Here is a 23,769-nt window from a genome sequence, read left to right on the forward strand (position 1 = left end):
GTGAGATTTGGGGAAATGAAGGTGGAGAATGCCCTAAAACTGTGATTTACTCCTGGTCTTTCACGTTCTGGGGGTTGAGAGGGGTACAGATTATCGGTGGACACAGCTACTTTTGGAGTACAAAGTTTCTCAAGGACAGATGTGGTATCTTAGAAAGCTTTGTATCCCTAGCCTAGCACCTACCACAGCGCCTGGCAGCTTTATCTATTCTTTCTACAAGTAACAGAATAGCTTTTATCTCCAAAGTATTCAACTCACTAATGTGAATAAAGAAATAAGACAGGCAGAGCTCTTGTCTTTATGAACCTTGCATTATGGCGGAAAGACAGACAGTAAATAGTTACACAGGACCATTAACTCACAAATGTAACAAGCACGATGAATCCTAGATACTCTGATAGTATACAGAAGTACTTGAGCTCCTGGGGGTTTAGGAAGTGATACATGCACAGAAATATGAAGTAGCTAGGTAAAGTTGGAGCCCAGGCCAAGAGAACCCTTCCTAAGATGTTTCATTTTGCTCACTATTACTTAATAAAATTGTTTTGTTTCTATTTATTTTACATAAGCTTCTATCCTTAGAGACATAATGATGGGGTAGCCTGAGCTGGTCCAGGTGCCCTGAGACAAGGAGAGTAACAGGTCACATGTTCTTAGATGGAATTGGCAAAGTGTCACTAAGACTAACCCAAAGTCTTTTTCTAAAGTACAAAAGAAAATCTACTCAGCACAACCTTCCAGTAGAAGCGCGCAGAACTGAGCAGCTTCACGTAGCAGCTGGCTGTCAAACAAGGGAGACTAACGGCCTTCCAGAAAACGTGGCCTGACCTCGACCTCTACTGGCTTGTCTTCATGTGATGCCTCCACATTAACATGGTGTAAAAATTAATTCCATGTAAAAACGCCCCAAGCTCTGGCTCAATAGTTCATGTTTGGTACCAAATTCACAATATTCTCCCCACAGCAGTGAACATTGCTTTAGAATGTCAGTAGAGCAGTCATCACCATGAAGGCTGTTGAACAATTTCATGAGACTAAGTACAAAGGGGAACAGTGAGGGACGAGGACTGCTTTCCTCCCCTGCATCTGTCCAAGCAGTGCCAGCCTGCCACGTGGTCACCTCACTCAAAATCCATCTCGAATTGCTCCATAGGAACTGACTTCTGAACTATACACAAGAAATTCAACCTTTAGCCAGGGTTCTTCCATCCATTTTTGTTTAGTTTTCTCTTTTTCTTCTTCCCTTTCTTTGACATGCCCTTCCTTTTTTCCTTTTTCCTCTCTTATCTTTCTTCCCTCCCTCCCTGTTTTAACATTTTTTACCTCACCTAAGTGCCAAGCACTGGGGGTAAAAGAGAAATTATCATAGAGTATGTAACTACTCCAAGCTGAGGCAAGAGGAATGCTTGAGGCCAGGAGTTAGAGGCTGCAGTGAGCTCTGATGGTGCCACTGCACTCCAGCCAGGGCAACCCAGCAAGACTCCATTTCCCAAAGGAAACAAAAAAGAGACAGTATGTGGGAAATAGATTGTGAGCCAAACCGACACTGGGAAAGATGTGAGCCAGCCAGCCAATTAACTCCTCCAGGTAGTTTTCCAAGAGAACTGCCAGAGAAGGACAGGCTATAAAACTAAGCATGAGATTGCCTTGGGAGGAAGAAATGAGAACAAAACCAGGTATCTTCATTTTCATGATCTGAATATAGAAATGGAATAGATTTGGACAGATTTTGGATAGATTTGGATAAATCCCTTGCTACACAAACTCTGACAACTTTCAATTCAGAACCTAAAAGCCAAATAGATTTAGGTAAAAGATAGTTGATAAGGTAAAAGATAGCTCCCATAAATTCAATATTTTCATCTATTATTTCTTAAACTGACATTTTTCTGATGAGATGGTCCATAGCTCTTTTCTAATCACCAATGGGGTTTGCAGTCCCTCCAAATACCCACTACACCCGTGCATCATCTATTATGATTACAGAAAGAAAAGCGGACGCCGCCTGTGTAAGGAAAGTAGCTGCAGAAATGAAACTAGAAAAAAAAAAAAAACCTGTAAGAACATGAATGAGTCAGCAGGAGGGTATAACAGCCCAGGGGAATCAAGTTCAAAGAGAAGATGAAATTATTTGGGTTGCCCTGGCAACACCAAGATTAAAATGTGGAAATGAAAAAGAGGGTTTTAACATTTAAAAAACCTCCTTCAGTGCTAAGGTCTCTCACATCATGGAATGAGATTTACCATGGCAACATGCAAAAAACATACAAACGGATTAAATACAAAAAATATCCCAGGGAGGAGAGGCACGGTAATGAGAGCTGAGCTGATCTAATCAACGTTCTGTACCTTTCTATTCTTTGACTCACAGAATTAAATAGTGGGATGGCAAAGGGTCTGCAGGGATCAAATGAGACTTTCTTCATTGATAAGTAATCTTAAATAATTTTAAAATTTAAGCCTTATTTATTATTTCCATCCACTCACTGTGGCACAGAATCTCCACTCATTCTAAAGACCTAGTTTTACTATAAGGAAAAGACAAAAGAAAACACAAACAAACCTAAAAAATAGAAATATATTTCTCAGTTATATTTTCCATATTTGACCTCCAGTTTGGGGAGGAGATCTGTCCCTGGTTATAAAGGTGATAAGTGGCTCCTGTCAAGAACAATCACATGAACATCCTCCTAGAGTATTAAAGGAATACTTTAGATGACAATGGTTGGGAACATGCCACCTAAGTCAGGGTGCCCAAGTCTAGTCCTGGCTCTGCCTCCTTGGCAGCTGGATGACCATGAGGAGGTTGCTTAATCCCTCTGTTTCCTCACCTTTAAAATGTGGAAAAGGACAGTATCTTGGAAAAGGACAGTATCTTCCTTTACAGGGTTACTGGGAAGTGGGTAAGAGATAATTGTGACAAGCACTAATTCCAGCACTAGGCAGTGCTAGAACTTTGCACTCAATATATTAACAGCTGCTGATATTATCAACAGAGACGATAATCAAATTTCATAAGGGTGAACCTAAAAAGAATTCTTTTTTGCTAAGAACACTTAAACATAATACCTACCCTCTTAACACATTTTTAAGTATACAATAATTTTATTAACTACAAGTACAAAGTTGTATAGCAGATCTCTAGAGTTTATTCATCTAGAGTCTATTCATCTGTCTGTCCACTGATTACTAACTCTCCATTTATCCCTCACCCCAACCCCGGGAAACCAGATCACACTCTTAAATTTTATGAATTTGACCATTTTAAACACTTCACGTATGGAACCATGCAATATTTATCTTTCTGTGACTGCTTATTTCACTTAAGGTTTATCCACATTGTCATGTGGATATCTTGCAGAATTTCCTTTTTTAAAAAAGACCAAATAGTCTTCTATTATGGGTATATATCATATTTTCTTTATCTATTCATCTGTAAATTTAGGTTTTTCCAATCTTGGCTATTGTGAATAAAGAAATTTACTATTAAGAATAAGAATTTCTTAGCATTTGGGGCCTTCTGTCCTAACTTGAGGTGACAACTATGAAAGAATCTTTTATAAAAACTTTGAAAAAATTATTTTTATTAAATGAGATAGAAAAGGTATTAGGACTGCATTTAATGTTACTGTACCTACTAATCGCCAGGCAATACAAATGTTATCCGCTGAACCTTCACAGCAATTCCATGATGTAGGCATTATCTTTGTTGTAGGGAAGAGGAAATATGCAAAGAGAGATTAAATAATTTCCCCTGTGAAGGGCACAGCAAAAATTCCAATTTGTGTCTTTTCAGATTCCAGTGTCCGATCTCATTCTGCTTTATGAGGGAGATTATTTTAGCCTCTAACAACCTCCTTCCTGGGAAATACAGACTTGACATCCATTGGCAAAAACGTCTATTTTGGAATTTACGTATCTGAGGACTGTATTCAGGGTAATCATATTTGTGGCTTGAACATTCTAGCCTAAATTCTGGCACAGAGAGAAAAATCCAGTCTAACATATATTTTCTTGAAGTTATAAAGGACTCAGCTTCTGCCCATGAAGGATTCATTAGTCTGGAACTTACCCTTCTATTATAAAAATTTTACTAGAGCCACAAAAGTTCTTTTATATTATACTCTTGGTTGTACCCGACTGTCACCTGGTGTTAAATGCTTGGTGGAGAATGCAGTCCCCAAATATTACACTGTTCCTGTCTCCTTTAGGGGATCTGAACGTGGTTTCCAGGAACTCAATGTGCTAAACAGCAGGAACCTTCTGTACTGAGAATTTGAATACCGGGAAACTTATACCAAATTAAAATAGAAGGACAGTGACTACTTACTTCCTTTTCATTGTTCTTGTTAAAATTAATTTTGTTAAGATATTTAATTAACTATCTCTTGCCCCAAGAAAACTACCAGGATCTCTCTTCCCTAACATTTTACAAAGTATTTTGCTTTACTGCAGATGTGCCAACAAAGAAATCTGCTTTTCTATGACTGGTTGAAACGTTCACCTTTTTTTTTTTTTAGACTATTATGACTTTGTGTTTCTGGCTTCCCTATTTAGGTCCCACGACATTCCCGAGGCAGGGAATAGATAATCCTTTAGGTGAACTTTATATAAAATATTTCCATGGCTACCTAAAAGTCTCTTCTAATCCACATCCCACTCTTAAATTTTATGAATTTGATGAGATGTGGTTTAGAAGAGACTTGTAGGTAGCCATGGGAATATTTTACATAAAAATCTACAGCCTTGGTTCTACCAACCAATACTTGATGTTCAGACACATCAAAACATAGTAAACCACTCCAAAGTTTTAGCTCTTTTAGGGGAATATGATCTGTGATGTGATTTCACATCAACCTGTTTTCCCAGGCTCAGATAACCTTAGCTTCAGTTTCCTCATCCTATCAAATACGGCCCTACAGGTAATTCTATTACTGCTCTGTTTTGTATTTTTCTTAAATTCCTTTTTTTTCTCTCACTTTGTTGCCCTCTGTGGAGTGCTGTGGTGTCACAGCTCCCAAACTCTCAAACTCTTGGGCTCAAGCAATCCTCTTGCCTCAGCCTCCTGAGTAGCTAGGAGTATAGGTGTCCAGCGTAAGCCAGGATATTTTTTAGAGATGGGGTCTCATTCTTGCTCAGGCTGTTCTTGAACTCCTGGACTCAAGTGATCCACCTGCCTCAGTCTACCAGAGTGCTGGGATTATAGGCATGAGCCACCACACCAGGCCTTTTACCTCAATTTCTCCATCTTACTGCCTTAAACTAGTTTTTAGTTTTTTAATTTTTTCCAGTCGAAGTAATTTATGTTCTATCTGATGGATTTGATATGGAGCTTGAGAGAGAGGAGTCAAGACATTGCCTACATTTTTGAGTTGAGAAGCTGAGAGGATGGAGCTGCCATTTACCGAAGGGAGTAAGAGGCTACAGAAGGAGCAGGTTTGGAGAGGGGAGGAATGAGAAGTCTGCTTAGACCAGCAATTCTCAACCTGTGGGTCACAACCCCTTTGGGGGTTGAATGACCCTTTCACAGCAGTTGCCTAAATATATCCTGCATGTCAGATATTTACATTATAATTTATAACAGTAGCAAAATTACAGTTATGAAGTAGTTAACAAAAATAAATTTATGGTTGGGGGTCACCACAACATGAGGAACTGTATTAAAGGGTCGCAGCATTAGGAAGGTTGAGAACCACCGGCTTAGAAAAAGGTAGGGTCCTGAGATGCCTACTGGACACCCAAGTGGAGGGGGGTTCCACAAACAGCTGGATATACTAGACTGGAGTCAGGAAAGAGCCGGCCTATAGAAATACATGTGGAAGTTATCAGAAAGTAGTCGCGTGGGACCACTTAGGAGGTATCCAGAGGGGGCCTTGCTGAAATTCATCAAGATTTCGTCCACTTTTCACCATCTCTGTCACTACTCCTCCAGTCCAAGTCTTCCCCACATCTTGCTGAGAAAATACTACAAAGACAATTTATTCTCATATCCCACATCCGCACCCAGCATCCTTTTACCCCTGCCTTGCCTTGTTTTTCTCCATAGCAATGAACACCTTTATACAGGGTGTCCATAAAGTTCATGTGCAATTGACTAGGCTAAACTATTTTAAACTGGACCCGAACTTTATGTCCACCCTGTATATATGAACACTTTAGTTACTTATGCATTTCTTTGACTGTCTCCTCCAACTTGAATGTGAGTCCCATGAGAGCAGGAAGTTTTGCCCAAGTTGGAAACTGCTTTGTCCAGGAGAATACCGGGCCCTACCTGCCATTCAGTAGGCATCTGTTGAATGAAAGAGTAAAGCAGTAGAAACTGAGCCTATAGAGAAAGGCCACATAAATAGAGATGAGCAAGGAGCACACAGAGTGAAAAGCCTGGATGATCTGGAAATAACCGCGCACAAAACACTCCAGCCTCGGGTGTAGCTGCAGGCTTCGAGCTGCTGAGTGAGAGATTTAGGAAGAACATGCTGTTAAGTGACTGAATAAAAAATTCCCATCTAGAATAAAACCCCAGGGTTGGTCCTGCCCAAGAGATGAAAAACAGGACAGGAAATTAGGTTTGGACGGTGGGTCTTGCTCTCCAGAGGCAGGTGTTAGGTGAGAAAGCCTGTGTGCCCTGCTGGGACCCAACATTCCCACCCAAACACAGAAAGTGCCATGTTTCCAAAGGGAAACCCCATGAAATGATATTAAATTAGGAACTGCTGACTGGGAAACCTCTTGACAAAATCTGGGCTGAGGTGGTCTCCTGAAACTTACTGGAGAACACCTGGGGAGAAGTCGATTATTTATTTAGAGACGTAGTCTCACTTTGTCACCCTCAGTACAGTGCCATAGTGTCACAGCTCACAGCAGCCTCTTGCCTCAGCCTCCTGAGTAGCTGGGAATACAGGTGCCCGCCACAACGCCAGGTTATTTTTTAGAGACTGGGTCTCACTCTTGCTCAGGCTGGTTTAGAACTCCTGAGTTCGGCTTGGCGCCTGTGGCTCAAGTGGCTAAGGCGCCAGCCACATATACCTAAGGTGGCGGGTTTGAATCCAGCCTGGGCCTGCCAAACAACAATGATGGCTGCAACCAAAAAATAGCCAGGCATGGTGGCGGGTGCCTGTGGTCCCAGCTACTTGGGAGGCGGAGGCAGGAGACTTGCTTGAGCCCGGGAGTTGGAGGTTGCTGTGAGCTGTGATGCCACGGCATTCTCCCCAGGGGGACAGCTTGAGGCTCTGTCCCAAAAAAAAAGAACTCCTGAGCTCAAGTGATCCTGTCTTGGCCTCCCAGAGTGCTAGGACCGAACCTGGCCATACCCAGTGCAGAAAGAGGGCAGCACTCAATGTTGGCTGCTCATTGGAACCACCTGGAGAGCTTTTTTTTGTAGAGACAGGGTTTCACTTTATCACCCTCAGTAGAATGCTGTGGTGTCACACAGCTCCCAGCAACCTCCACCTCCACCTCCTGGGCTTAGGCGATTCTCTTGCCTCAGCCTCCCAAGTAGCTGGGGCTACAGGTGCCCGTCACAATGCCGCTATTTTTTTGTTGCAGTTCGGCCAGGGCCGGGTTTGAACTTGCCACCCTCGGTATATGGGGCCAGCACCTCACTGAGCCATGGGTGCCGCCCCACCTGGAGAGCTTTAAATACACGGATGTCTGGGTGCAGTTAAATGGGAATCTCTAGGATGGAACCCAGGCTGGTTTTTGTTTTGTTTTGTTTTCAATTTTTAAAGGTTCTCCGGTGATTCTAACATGCAGCTGAGGCTGAGACTTACTCTCCTAGAAATATATGTTGCCTCCTCTTCTGATAAAAAGTTAAGTCACACACAAAATGAGGTCTTAGGAAAAAGAAAATGAGAGCTTTATCTGGGCCTCCCCAGGGCGGAGTTTGCTCACTTAAAATGCTTTCAGTACTCTATGAATTTATATTTTACCTGGCATCACCCCTCCCTTGATCACCATATGAAGACTGACAGGCCCCACACACGGCCAACCCCTCAGGAAGAGCTTGCTGCTGGCCTAACACTTGAAGGGTCTTAGACCATAACTGCAGTGTCCTATTTTGGAAGCCTGTGGCTGAGTATTTTCACATGCAGTCCAAGGTCAACACTTTCCTACTTGCTCCATTCACTTCTTCACTCCCTGGTGTTATTTATATTCTCATCTATCTCCCCTCCCACATTGTAAATTCTGTACAGGCTGAGACCAGGTCGCTCATTTTGGCACTCCTGGCCTCTGCCCTAGTTGTCTGAGCAGTAACGGTTTTATGTGACACAGAGTTCCGCATGTATACCAATGATTTATCCCTCCAGAACATTTTCAGAATGTAGATGATGCTTTCAACATGAGAACTGTAGTTCCAATGAGGTCCATATTTATTTGATATGCGTTTAATTTTAGACTGAGAATTGATTTTATTTAACAAAGCTCTCTATATGTATAAAGGAGAATCTCATCTCCATCACAATAGAAGCTAAGGTTTATTCTATACTCAGAAAATGCCAGTATAAAATGTATTATATTATTTAATCTGTAGGCTCTAGGTGCTATAAGCCTACTCTTACCAAAGAAATTGAGATAGGGAGGCTGAATATCCTGCCTGGGCTTACACAGTGGTAAGTGGAGGGGTCTGAATATCACACAGGTAATCTGCTTTTAGGACCCATTATTCTAAGTCTCTAAGCCTAACATTCCACAGACAATAGGGACAAGAGAATTGAAAATTGAACTGAATTCCTTCTTGATTGAATTTAGGAAGCACTCAACAGACGTCTTTCTTAAAAACAGGGAGAGCCACTACCTAAAATTTCCTATTAATTAACATATAAAAATGCTTTCTTTTAAATTTCTAGTATACCCTGAGTATCATGCATGTATATATACACTCAGAGATGTTTTCTTTTACATTTGTTTGCTTTTTCATTGGCAGTGTCTCCTAACTCTTTGGCTTTAAATTTTTGATCTCTATAGCCTCTTGGTCAGGTGCTTAAGAAGTTCAAATAAATTAACACAATAATTAAGTAAATGAGGTGAGGGATATATTAACCAGTACGATGCAAGCATTCCAAATTGTATGTGAAATCAGCACATTGTACCCCATGAATGCATTAATGTATACATGATGTACCTCTTTATGATTTAATTTAAAAAAAAAAGTTTAAAGAATGTATTTATTTATTTATTTATTTATTTTTGCGTTTTTTGGCCAGGGCCGTGTTTGAACCTGCCACCTCCAGTATACAAGGCCAGCACCCTACTCCTTTGAGCCACAGGCACAGCCCCAGTTTAAAGAATTTGAAGGGTAGAATCTATTTCACCCAATAGCTAAATGGAAGTACAGGTAGTCCATTTTCTCCTTGGAAAAGTGTCTGTTTTCAGCATGTTGTACATATACATTTTTAATAAATACTTTATCACTCAGTATAAAAAATAATTGTATATAAGTTCAATGTTTATATCAACTGCTTAATTTTGGAAAGATAATGAGGATTTCCTTAATCCTGTTCATAGGTCATCCTAGTACATATAAAAATAGAGATGGTGCTTAGGTATAATCTAGCTAAAATGAGGGCAGAGCCACCTATTTTCAAAATGTAGTGATTCCACCACTGTCACCACTTTCACTGAATTCAATGCCTGGGGGTATGAGATGCTGATATATGGGAAATATCTATTTTAACACCTCATTGAGCTTAAAAAATTTTAAAAGCTTTTTCAGATTATATTTTTAGAAACTATATTTTAAAATAGGCTTCAATCTAGAATTCTAAGCAAACACATAAAATGGACTAATTAATATATCAAAGTCTTACTGTTTTCAAATGCTATAGTTAACCCTGCTTATGATGTCACAAAAATAATTTTGATTCACTTTGACTATGTCAACAGGAAGAGGTCTGGCAGGAATATAAAAATTCTAAGCAAAAACTAATTCTGAGACTTAAGCAACTCTATTACCAGAAATGTTAGTTAAACCAAACAGAATTATGGCCAAAGAACATCAAGGAAAACGACTGTTTTCAAGATCTGTGGTTTCCTCGTATAAGGGCTCTATTCTGCTCTTATGTGGATGTGGTACAAGGGGGCTTTTTGAAAGCATGGTATATTTCCATTAAAAAAAGTCTCAGTCCAGCTGAGTAAATGTAAAGTTAGTCACACACTTACATTCCTGAGATTAAATAGTCTGCTGCTTTACAGTATGATACCTCACTTAAAATATTTTTGTTTCGGTTTATAATATAGTCTGTTATTTTGTAATATGGTATGGTCTTTTGTGCATAGCCACAGTCTGGGTCTAAATTGCTTTTCCTTCTATTGAAGAATAGGTCTCCTGAAAATTTTGCAGAAACAGACTGTCAGCATACCAACCCAGCATCTTCTAAACCACAATGGCCATGACCTACTGGGCCCACTACCACAGTGAGACTAACTAGTCATGAAGACAGATACATGCCTATTTAGGATACCAACATTATATTAATAGCATTTTAATACAAAATTTAAAATCTGTGAAAATTCTTTTTTTTTAATGAATTGATGACAGTTGTTTTGTCCATTTGGGTGATATGAAGCCCAGAGTCCAAAATATGTCAATGGTAAAACTAATAAAAAACTCCTGTTATTACCACATAGGCATATATGTATATATAGGTATATGTATATCTGTATTCTCAGAACTCCTAATCAAAAATAGTCACATTAATCTAAAAAAATAAAAGTTAAAGTATGTCATCTCTACCCACCATTTTGTGTAATAATACAAAGTGAGTACAGTGCAAGTTTTTAGCCAGAAAGACCCAGGGTTTGAAATACAGCTTTATGGCTACTGGCTGGTGACCTTGGGCAGGTCATTTAACCTCTTTAAATTATGCACACTTGGAAAAGTACCTGGAAGTAAATGTGATGACTATCACCCTCATTATTTAATTAAAAAAGTATTAGTGCTGGTTCTCTCTTGGGAATCTTCTGAATTGGATTCTGAAAAATCCAATTTAATGCATGTTCCTCTACAACTTCTGTTCACAGAAAGTGCCCAAAGTACCCTCAAACTGTGGTGTCTTCTTTAAAACATCTACAGGATTATCAGCAGTTGTGGCTGAGGAAACCAGCAGCAATCTGTGGGACAAACATGTCCCCTTAAGGGAGATTTTCTGTAAACTGAGTCAATGACCTCTAGGAGTGGTCACAGAAAGGGTCCACTTAGCAAATCTTGTTGCTAGCTACTACTATGGGCTTTTCCTGGTGCCCTAGTTATAAGATGGCAGCATCACAGGGAGGGGACAGCTTGTTGTTTTCCAATATCCAGACTCTCCTTTTCACATAATATTAAGTAAGTGCATATTCCAGCCCCCTTCCAGGCAAATGTGACCATGGGACTTAGTCCTAGCCAATGAAATATAAATACAAAATATGTATCCCCCTGAGTCATGCCCTGTCTCAACAACAACAACAACAACAAAAAAAAAAAAAATAGAAAAATTAGCCAAATGCTGTGACACATGTCTGTAGTCCTAGTTATTTGGGTGGCTGAGGCTAGAGGATCACTTGAGCCCAGGAGTTCATGGTTGCCAGTGAGCTATGGTGAAGCTACTGCACTCTAGCCCAGGTAACAGAGTGAGCCTTAGTCTCAAAACAAACAAACAAAAAAGTCCAAAACTCTTCTGGTTCCAAGCATTTTGTAGAAGAGATACTTAAACTGTATGGGATCACACCACCTAGCATCTCACTGCCTTCCAAGTTCACATCTAAGTCATCTTTATCCCCCATGCAACCCAAAAGTATGTATGAAGTCTATTAAGTCCACAAACTAGTCCTAGAAAAGTGTTTAAGAATTCCTTCTCCTTGAAGGCAGCCAAAAAGCCCTTGCCAGATGCCAGCACCTTGATATTGGAGTTCCCTGCCTCCAGAACTCTAAGCTAAAAAATTTCTGTTCATTATAATTTGCCCAGTCTGTGGTACAGTAGCACAGAACAGACTAAGACATCTGAAGGCACAGCCATCTGAAGCAGGCCTCTGGCCTGAAATACAGACACACACACAAATACACAGTCAAAGGAATAAATGAGCACACAGGAAAAACGAAAGCGAGGGAAATTTTTTTTTTGAGACAGAGCCTCAAGCTGTCTCCCTGGGTAGAGTGCCGTGGCATCACAGCTCACAGCAACCTCCAACTCTTGGGCTCAAGCGATTCTCCTGCCTCCACCTCCCAAGTCTCTGGGACTACAGGCGCCCGCCACAACGCCCGGCTATTTTTTGGTTGCAGCCATCATTGTTGTTTGGCAGGCCTAGGCTGGTTCAAACCCGCCAGCTCAGGTGTATGTGGCTGGTGCCTTAGCTGCTTGAGCCACAGGCGCCAAGCCAAAAAATTTATAAAGTAGGGAGCAGGAGTTCACATTTTAAAATCTCCAAACCATAATTAATATTCTCAGAGAGCTAGCCGAAGACACAGTATTTGTAAACTAAGCACATCAGGAAAAAAAGTGAAAATTAAAATAAGATAACAAGAAACATCAGCATAAGGTTAGATTATAATGTTGATGAAATTCATCTTAAGAGGACAACAGGAAGGCAAATGGGGAAAAATAAATACACAGAGTGTGCCAAAAAACATATACACATTTCAAGAAAGGAAAAAAGCCTGTTACTAAAATCACATATTTGACTTGTGCAATTACAAGAGGTGCTTGAATGTGACTTGTATTCATCTTTTGATTTTATATATATATCTATTATTAAATATATGCTTATATATTTATATATCCTCATATTATATATTGATCATTAAAATTTTAATAGTTTTTCCCGTTCTTAAAATGCGTATACCCTTTTTTGGCACCCTCTGTATAGACTTCAGATCCAGTATCTGAAAAATAGACATTTCATAAAGAGTGAAAGGAGAAGATGAATGGAGAAATTATCAAAAAAAAAAAAAAAAAGGAGTGCAAGAAAAAGTTCTATAGATATGAGACTCAATATGTGTTAAAAAAAAAAAAAAAAAGTCCAACTGAAATGTCAAGCACAGTGAATTAACAATGACCCGGAGTCGGGAAGTTTCAGAACATTAGAGATAAGGAGAAGAGCCTGAAAGCTTTGGGGCTGTAAACAGAGAGGTGAAGAGGGAACATAAAAAGAAACAAACACCAGCTCAGTGTTAGACTCTTCAGCAACCCTCCAGGCTAGAAAAGAGTGGTAAAAAGTCCTAAATTCCTAGTGAAAGTAGCTGTCAACTTAGAGTTCAATACTTAACTCACTTTCAAAGTTGAGAGCAGAAGAAATGGTGTAGTTTCAGGCATGAAAGAGGCATACAGAAAATTCACTTGCACGCATTTTTTCCTTTAAAAATCTCTAGGGATGTAAAAGCAATAAAAAAAAAATCCCTCCCCTGAATTTCAGGCTTAAATATCCAGCTGATGACTTTACATTTTCCAACAGATTTTTAATAGACATTTCAAAATGAACTAGTCCTAAATAATGCTTTGGGCCCCTATCTATGCCACTCCATATTTCAGTAAATAGGAAATCCATCCATGGGGTTCGTCTGGTTCAAAATGTATTAGTCAATTTTGACTGCTGTCTCTCACATGTAGGTCTGTCAGCAATGCCTGTTGACTTAACCTTTAATGTACGCCCAGAATCTAACCAGTTCTCCCTTCCTCTACTGCTATACCCCGAGCCATCAGCAGGCTTACTTGTTTCCTGCAGCAGGCTCCATCCTTGTCTCTGACAGTACACTCTCTTCTCTACCACTGCTTCTCAAAAGGCCTTTATAAAACTCAAGCCAGGTTAAGACTCTCCTTTTCTCAGAACCCTCTAAGGGCTCCTTATCTCACTCACAGTTAGACACTCCATGAGCCCACGACACCCTCTCTTAACTATTATTCTCACCATTGCTCAGTGCCCTCTACCTGCACTGGCCTTGCTGTTCCTTTTCCTTCAGCACCCCTGGGGGACATCTATATTTGCTGTGCTCTCTGCTTGAACCTCTCTTCCCTCACCTATAGGTAACTCCCTCTTCCTCCCTAGGTCTTCGCCTTATGAACTATATTTTTAATTGTGTCCCTTTTCAGATATTTAAGTACTGCAAATATTTCCCTGTTCTCCCATGATAAGGCTACTCCCATCTTTGCCACTTTATATTTGTTTGCCCTACTCTGTCTGTCACAGAGTAAATCCTTGGAGAGTGTGTCATTATAAAAAAATTCCCTCAAAGGCTAGAAGATCTGGCGGTTTGTACCCAGGGTGGTCTTAAAATTATAAATGCAAGGCTGATCTGAAGGGGGTACGTGGCTAAACTGTCAGGCAAGACCACACTAAACCCAAGGCAGAAAGCCCCAACTCTGTTCTATTTTTAAAACATCCCAAAGACCCAACCTCCATGAAAATTTGTAAAAAGGCCGATTACTTAGTGTCTGCAAGTTCTTTCTCACCACTAAAATCCAAGCAGGTTTCAGGGGTGTCTAACCTGTGGCCTGTAAGCCATATGTGGATTATGTGAGGACTTTTTTGCTTCTCTGTGGTCTGTGGTGCTAGATATCACAAAAACTGTGCATGAATCTTTTTTTTCTTTTTCTTTTTCTTTTTTTTTCTCATCAGCTTTCATTAGTGTTTGTATATTGAATGTGTGACCCAACATAACTCTTTTTCCAATATGGCACAGAGAAGCCAGAAGTTTGGACCCCCGCCCACCCTCCCCACCCTGCAAGAGATGTACAGCAAGAGATGTACAATTGCTCTTCACATTCAGCTGGAGATCACTTCACACCCTTGGAAGGAAGTATTCACTTTTTCCTTGACCTCTCATCTTAGTAAAAACATGTCAATTCATCTTTTCCACCAGGTCCTGTTTTTCAATGGTTTAATCCACTCTGTGGGACGGTCTTCAGATTCTTTTCAAGTGTTTCATCTTCACGCTTAACTGTATAGTTCAAACTTCACAAGCTGTAAGTTAGCGTGGCAACAAAGGATTCCTACAGTCTTTTTAAAAATTTTTTTTATTTTTTGAGACAGAGTCCCACTGTGTCATCCTTGGTAGCGTACTGTGGCATCACAGCTCACAGCAACCTCTAACTCTTGGGCTTAAGCGATTCCCTTGTCTCAGTCTCCCAAGTAGCTGGGACTACAGGTGCCTGCCACAATGCCCGGCTACTTTTTTGTTGCAGTTGTCATTGTTGTTTAGCAGGCCCAGGCCGGGCTCGAACCCACCACCCTCGGTGTATGTGGCCGGCACCCTACCCACTGAGCTACAGGTGCCACCCCCTAGAGTCTTCTTTTATTGCATCCCAGTGTATGCTTTCAAAGTATACTACTACATTTCTTGAAAAAGGAAAATGGCCCCAAACCTGTTTATGTGATGTTACTTCTAAACTCCTAGAAATAAGTTAGTGTTCCTGACAAAATTCTTAAGCAAATGATTCTCATGAACTTTAATGACACTAAAACTTTTTATGGGAAATTAGTTACTACTCACTCAGTCGACCAGCTATCGACCAAAACTTTCGTGACCTTTAACCAAGTATTATTTTCTTTTGATGTCAAATCTAATGATTTTCTAACCATTCCTTTTGCTATAAAATGTCCCTACCAAAAGCAAATCCTTATTTGTCTACTAGAAAACTTTTCTCTTACAGCAAATTTGTTATAAAATTCTAGTACAAACAAGTAACTTATTTGTCAATTTGTTTTTTAATGCAGGATTAATTTTTTTAATGCAGGATTAATTTTTTTCCAGAAAGGGAAAGATAGCAAATACTTAGGCTTTTTAGGTTCAATGTAGTCTATGTTACTTATTTTTTCTTTAAAAAATTAAATAATACTGGGGCAGTGCTTGTGGCTCAGTGAGTAGGGCACCGGCCCTGGCCAAACTGCAACAAAAAAATAGCCAGGCATTGTGGCGAGTGCCCGTAGTCCCAGCTACTCCGTAGTCCCAGCTACTCTGGAGGCTGAGGCAAGAGAATCGCCTAAGGCCAGGAGTTGGTGGTTGCTGTGAGCTGTGATGTCATAGCTCTAGTGAGGGTGAATAAGTGAGATTGTCTCTACAAAATAGATGAATAAATAAAATAATAATAATACTTTAGAAATATAAAACCCAATCTCAGCACGTGGGCCCTACAAAAACAGCCTACAGACCCAGATTCCGTGGGTCACAGCTTGTCAGTTCCTATGGTAATGGTTCTTGGAGACTTGTTCACCTTATGAGAAGTAGAGTTATTAGCAGCGTCTGGATTGAAGTACTTCATGGCAAGTAAGCTATTGAGATCCATTGTGCTGCTCTTCTTGATCTTTGGATATTTTGCTGAAATGTGGCAATTTGAGTACTTGAATGTCAAAGTCTAATGGCTATTTGAAAGGACTCCAGTTTTGCTGAGCGTCAGATGATTTCCCATCTAAGTCGATAGCTTGGCAAGCGGTTTGGATCCTAAGAATTGGTTGAATTTAGGGTTGGAGTTAAAACAAGACTCCTTCGCCAGGATGAAATGAGAGCAGTATTTTGATATCTGAGGGCTATAAACTTTTCTGTCCTATGTTTTAAGTTTGAGGACTTCCATGCCCACTGTTTCATATTTAACACATCCTATGTTCTATTCATAAGAAACAACCAAAGTCCTTGTAAAGAAAGCTTAGGATGAGCAAGTATGCATTGTTTTAAAAAGTATCCAAACTTGGAAATGAGGCAAAGGTATACATTATATGGTAGTATACAGGTCACTAAGGATGAAGAACAAAAAATATGCAAATAGACATTTGATCAGCTTTTGGCAGTCCTTTTTCTATTTCTTAATCAGAATTTAAATCCATAATGTAAACAGATTTACTGGTGTTTTAATAATAGTTTGATGACAAAAACACTTACTAGTGCTTTAATAATGCTTTGCTAACAAATATAAGTGAACTATTTAAAATTTTGAAATTCAATTGATATTCCTGATAATGATGACTACCTAGACAAATTAAACTTTTAATTCATAATTTCATATGAAAAGACAGTTAAGTGCCTTAGCCCTGAGTTTAGTCTAGTTTGTAAAAATTGATGTAAAAATTACACCTTACATCAAAATGTCAAACATTTGGGGTACTATATTACCTCCAAATCCACTCCTAAGTAAATATACAAAAAGAATTGAATGTTCTCATGAATGTTCCATAAGAACTATTTACCATAGCTAAAAGGTAAAAATGCCCATTAACTAAGAAATAAACAAAATGTGGTACGTCCCTACTCTGGAATATTATTTGACAATGAAAAGAAGGGAAGTCCTGATAGAAACCACAACCTAGATGAACCTCGGATGCACACTAAGTGAAAGGAGCCAGTCACAAAAGACCACACATTGTATGATACCATTTACATGAAATGTCCAGAACAGGCACAGATCTATTGAGACTAATTATTTTCTAAAGTAGAATAGATTGGTAACTCAAAAAGAAAAATTATTTTAGAGATGCTCTTTTCTCAGTATGTGTCTATAAAGTTATTTGCTTATTGGCTCAGCGCCTGTAGCTCAAGTAGCTAAGGCACCAGCCACATAACACCAAAGCCGGAGGGTTGGAATTCGGCCCAGGCCTGCTAGACAATGACAACTACAACCAAAAAACAGCCGGGTGTTGTGGCAGGTGCCTATAGTCCCAGCTACTTTTGAGGCTGAGGCAAGAGAATTGCTTAAGCCCAAGAGTTGGAGGTTGCTGTGAGCTGTGATACCATAGCGCTCCACCCAGGGTGACAACTTAAGGCTCTGTCTCAAAAAAAAAAAAAAAAAAAAAAAAGTTATTTACTTAGTGTATACTGTACTCAGAGAGCAAAAAAAAAATTTTCTCACTCCACCCAAATGTTTTCTTACAGAAGGGACAATTAGCTCTCACGCTTTTGTGCTGTTTTTTGGTATTTCAAAATTATAAGTAACAAACAGAATAATAAAGATTTCTGGTCTCCAGAGAAATTGAAATTCTAACATTTCTTATGTAGTTGTTACTAATTAATAAACTAGCCAACACTGGATTTCTCTTATCCTTGGGCATCTATATTCTTACCTGACAGCATTTTAAAATATTACTTTACTTTAAGATCAGGTTCCAAATTTGGACCAGTAAAAGGAGGAGCAGATGTTTTGTACACACTGAAAAGCACTGATTTTGGTAGCAGGGCATTAACTTGGTTATATGCAAACTCTAAACTCTGTCTTCCAAAAGGAGAGCAGCAGCTGTGGTTTTCAAGTAAGCTGTCATCTCCCATGAACATTTGTGGGGTCCAGCAGAGATTTGGGAATAATTTATATGCAGATTTGGGAGCTCTCCTTTCAATGGGATACCTTTTTCCCCCCAGGACTTCCCTTTCACTTTCCAGCTTCTGTAGAAGGCTCACAGTCTCTGCCTTTTTACTTTGCAAATCATGTATGACCACAGTGTTGGGTTTGGGGGTTAGCAGCTCTTGACCATCGAGGTTAGTAAAAGTTTCAGGAGGAAATAATTCAGATCTTCCCCAGTGCTGTTTGTCTCAATAATCAGCTGCACTCCAATTTCTGCTTGCTCTTCGTTGCTTTCTGATGCCTTCAAATAGTTGGGTTTTATATTTTGTTCAGAGTTTATAATTGTTATCTGCTCAAAGCTAGCTTGGCACTGGTATTTTATATTTGAAAGTTATTTGATAACCCTTATTTTCTTATTTTTCTTCTTAGATGATCTCTCAACCTTAGTTTACCAGGTTATTTCATTGCATTTGTATGGTATTTTTTTAAAAAAAACTCTAAACCAAAGGACGTCTATCTTAAACATGGCTGATTGTTGGTGATGCATGCAGCTACACCAGAATTCGAATGTGTTTGATTCAAACAGAGCACCGCACAGCACAAGCATACACTTCAGAATTCTAGAACGCATACAACTTCCAGTATTCTCTCACCATGAATGAAAACATCCTGTATGAAACAACAGGAAAAGCTGTGACTCCAAACTAGAAAATACTCAGAAAAACAGAAAAATCCTTTTAATACTCGGAATTTAGAGAGGTAAACTTAGAAAAACACAACTAGTTATTGCTAAAGACAAGTTAGAGAAACTTTATTTATTCTAGCTATATCTAAAAGCAATAAAAATTTATTTGTGGATAACTCCCCTATAATGGAATCTATGATTTTCTAGAGAATGTGACATAGCAAAGATAAATTTGCCTAGATCACAAAACTATGCAGAATGGCAGTCAACACTATAAACACCGAGACCTTTACTTCTCCTGGGAATGTAGCTATTTGCACAGGTTCATTAAGACCATGTCTTCTTGCACAAGTCTAATTTGTAACATGACATGCCCAAAGTATCACTCTTAGAGACTGATTTACTTTGCTACAATCATCTTGCTATTAAGGTACTAGTGCCACACTTTATAAATGGTAGTGATGTCTACAATGTTGTCCTCCCTGGATACTAACCAGGCTGATACCTATTCCATGACCTACAGAATCTCAGCTTTTCAAACAGTAAAGACTATAACTTTCTAGCAGGACAAGAATCTTAGGGGGGAAAGCGGATCCTCAAGAAAATAGGGACCACAGTTATAATTACCATAGGCAAAAAATCTGAGGATTAATTAGGTACTGCTTGAATTCTAGCCTTGGAGTAGTCAAGTTGAAAGGGCAGTATTGGAAAAAGTGTTTCTAGTGTGTAAGAAGCAATAAAAAAAATGTAACTTTCAGGATTTTACAAAGCCTCCGTAAAGAAGTTAACTCCTGAGGCTTAGTGGTTGTTCAGTATCATATGGCAATGAATTTATTGACCATACAACAGGATGGTTTAAACGGGTTAATAAACACTTCTTGCTATACCTTTTTAAATAAAACATGCTAAACGGAACATTTATATAGAAACCCAGGTTCATAAACTATATAAACTAGGTAACACTGAAATAGTATTAGTCCAGATTATGCTTTGAAAAACATCCCTGATATGGAAAACAGACAAAATATTATCAGTGTTCATAAAAACATTCCTGATAATCTCGACTGTGGAACAGTGAATGAAAGGGTAACAAATTCAATGCCTTTAATACAAAAATGGACTGAGATGGATGGATCCTTACCTGATGAAGACTAATCTGCAAAGATTGTTTCAAGTGAGTGACTATTTTTTTTAATAAATGTTTCAAACTTGATTTAGAATAGGACCTACTTGGAAAGTAGAATTCAGTCTCCTGTGAAGAAATTAATATTCCTATGAAAATGCTTAAGGAATTTTCTGATTAACTTTAGTAGGGAAAGACATGTTTTTGGAAACTGGCTTCCTAGCCATCCAGGTAGTTGTCAGCTGTCAGTTAAGAGTCTAGTGACCTTGGCTCGTCGCCTGTGGCTCAAGCGGCTAAGGCACCAGCCATATACACCTAAGGTGGTGGGTTCGAATCCCCAGCCCGGGCCCGCCAAACAACAATGATGGCTGCAACCAAAAAATGGCCGGGCATTGTGGCAGGCGCCTGTAGTCCCAGCTACTTGGGAGGCTGAGGCAGGAGACTCGCTTGAGCCCAGGAGTTGGAGGTTGCTGTGAGCGTGATGCCACAGCACTCCACCCAGGGGGATAGCTTGAGGCTCCATCTCAAAAAAAAAAGAGTCTAGTGACCTTGAATCCACATTTTTTTAGCTAGTCGAACAAAATTTAACTATTCACTTTTTAAATCAAATGTCCCTATGAATGAATTTTTGAATCAATCTACCAGAAACCTTTTACATATAAAACTGAGATAAAACTTTGACATATGCTCATAAATTATTTGTCCAAGAAGTTTTTTTTCTAACAGTTTACTACTTACTTTTTACCATCCCCTTGGGAATAATTTTACTTTTGCCCTGATAGCACAATCTATTTCCATCTTGCATGTCATTCATTACTTCAACCAGCAAGTATGTATTAATCTTTTGCTTCATGTTACATACTTATAAGGGAAATTGAGCCCTGATCTTTTTTTTTTTTCTTTTGTAGTTTTTGGCCGGGCTGGGTTCGAACCCATCACCCCAGGTATATGGGGCCAGCGCCCTACTCCTTGAGCCACAGGTGCCACCCAAGCCCTCATCTTTAGCATAAGACTCTATTCCTATGTGAGAGACGCAGAGAATCATGAGAATGGCATGTGAGTTATGAATGGACAGGAGATCAGAAAACTGGCCTCCAAAAAAGAATGCATATATCACTGTGGCAATAATAGTTATGGTAAAGATTCTCTAGATCCCAAAGGTCTCTTGATGTTGCAGGCAGAGGTTGTGCTCAAGGTCTACAGTTTTGCAAAAACAAAAGGTGGAGACATTCTATCTGACCTTTTCCATGTCCTCCTTAATCAGTGCTAACGTCAGACCAGCAGCTTTTGCCTACTTCTTCCCATTTCGTGATAGTAAGTACTCGGGAGGGCTCCTCCCAGAGTTCCTCAGCCCCCAACGCAGACTCTGCATCAAGCATCTCCATTCCTCGCATCGAGAACCCTTCATCTGGTTACTCCAAACCCCTTCACATACTATTCCAAATACTGGTGATACAGCAAGAAATGTAACAAAACAAACAAAAATCGAGTACATTTGTATGGTTTGTTTTCCTTAAGGTAACCCCACCCCCCGTACTTTCCTTAAATGAATTTAATTGCTTGGTTTTGACTATTTCCTTTCATTTTAATTTAATTTATTTTATTTTGCCAAGCTAATTTCAGATCCTTGCTTTAACAATAAGGAACTCTATCCACCATAGAGTTACTTATATAAATATGAGATATATGTTTATTATTAAGCCATTCAGATCCTTGAAACATCTGTTTCAGATTCATCCCTGAACACACCTCCAGCTGCTACCTTGTCTGCTGATAGTCACTTTCTGGTGACCATGATCCACATAACTGTGCATGAGCTAGAAAGTTATATGTGTTGCACAGTATTTCCTAACTTTACTGATCGGCACATTATAGTGGACTTTGCTAATGCCTCGGGAAACAATATGCATAAAAATGAGCCTGACAACGTTTTCTTAATGAAGCCATCCCCATAGTTACTTAAAAAATCAAGGTGTGGCTCGGTGCCCGTAGCTCAGTGAACAGGGTGCTGGCCACATACACCAAGGCTGGCAGGTCCAAGCCTGGGCTGGGTCTGCTAAACAACAATGACCACTATAACCAAAAATAGCCGGGCGTTGTGGTGGGCGCCTGTAGTCCCAGCTACCTGGGAGGCTGAGGCAAGAGAATCACTTAAGCCCAAGAGTTTGAGGTTACTGTGAGCTGTGACACCATAGTACCCTACCAAGGGCAGCATAGTGAGACTGTGTCTAAAGAAAGAAAAAAAAATCAAGCTGCTTTTAACTAAATAATCCTCTACAGAAGTTACATTTATATGTTATATCTTTCCTATTCACACAAACACACAAAAAGGTATTTTTAGAAGGTATTTGAGAAAGACTAGGTAGTCATTTTTATTGATTTTGACAGGTTCTTAAAATACATAGGGAGAACTCACAGGACTTGAGTTTTCATATTTTTAACTTACTTAGTGACTTTTAGCGAGGCTTTACTTTGATGTCCTAACCTTATGTGTTTATATGCTTGCTCTTAATTTATAATTATTTATATGCTTTTCCCTTATTTTTCAATCACATAGCTTTAAAAATTTTTTTTTAATTTCAGAATATTAGGGAGTACACGTTTTGTTTACATACTTTGTAGTTCTACAGATTGAATCAAAGTTTTAAGCGTGCCTTTACCCAGATAGTATGCACTGACCCAATAGGTGTCAATTACATAGCTTTTCATGTCCCTATTAGGACAGATAACTTTCAATTACACTATAAAATTTCATTACCAGGATCTAAAATCATCATGTAAGAAATGCATATACTTCAAATAGCTGGTAAGACATGTGACTGTAAAATAGACCATCAAATACTTATAACACAGCTATATGTTGAACAATTATGTCCCAGGCCCTTTGCAAATGCTGGGGACCCAGCAGTAAACGAGACAGATGTGGTCTCTGCCCTCATGGAAATTTCAGTGTAACTCCACAAATCAAATAGAGAGAAAAGACATTGAAAGCAAATATATTTCTGTAGGCTTGAGGGCAGAGGAAAGGGAAAAGACCACTATGGTTAAAATAAAAGCTAGAGGAGATGAAGGATGAGTTGTTTGGGGGGATGACATGACAATACAGAAAGAAGACAAGCTCTTCTAGGCTGAGCAGCAGCTGAGATCAGACATCAAAAGCCCAGGCTCCTTTCAGAACCTCAGAAAGAACTGAACATGAAAAAGCCAAGAATGACTCCAGGGGTTCTCCCTTCCCCCAAAATCTACTTCTTACAAAATCTCTTAGCTGTAGAGCACAGGGTTTCATAATTATAAATAAGTATCTTAAAATACAAAGTCTCTCGTAGAGCCCAACTAATTTATACTCATACAAGATTGACCAGTCGCAAGAAGGAACAGCTATTATCAGAGCATTCTGATCATGACAGAGACAGAGGATGCTGCAGGTATAAAGTTTAGGGAGGGGGAAAGGGATGCAGGTAAAGGGGATTTGGGAGATAACTTTATGAATTTAAGAATTTTGCCAATATAAAATATGGACTAGGAAACTTACATTTTTTTACACATAAATTTCTATTTAGGAGCCAATAAATTATACTTTTTAAAAGTAGAGGCCAAAAAAAGAGAAGCAATTTAATTCCAGAGGATTTGTAAATTTAGGTATCATCTATAGCAGGCATCCTCAAACTACAGACCATGGGCCACATGCAGCCCTCTGAGGACATTTATCCAGCCTGCCAGGTGTTTTT

At 39.3% G+C, this 23,769-nt stretch overlaps 1 protein-coding gene across 1 annotated transcript in view; it reads right to left on the reverse strand.

Moving 5' to 3' along the window:
* Positions 1 to 23,769, reverse strand: part of LRRC8C (leucine rich repeat containing 8 VRAC subunit C) — a 79,966-nt gene that overhangs the window by 49,648 nt on the left and 6,549 nt on the right. The window lies entirely within an intron of this gene.

The sequence above is a fragment of the Otolemur garnettii genome, unplaced genomic scaffold (assembly GCF_000181295.1).
Source record: "Otolemur garnettii isolate 467f Iridium unplaced genomic scaffold, OtoGar3 scaffold00010, whole genome shotgun sequence".
Lineage (NCBI taxonomy): Eukaryota > Metazoa > Chordata > Mammalia > Primates > Galagidae > Otolemur > Otolemur garnettii.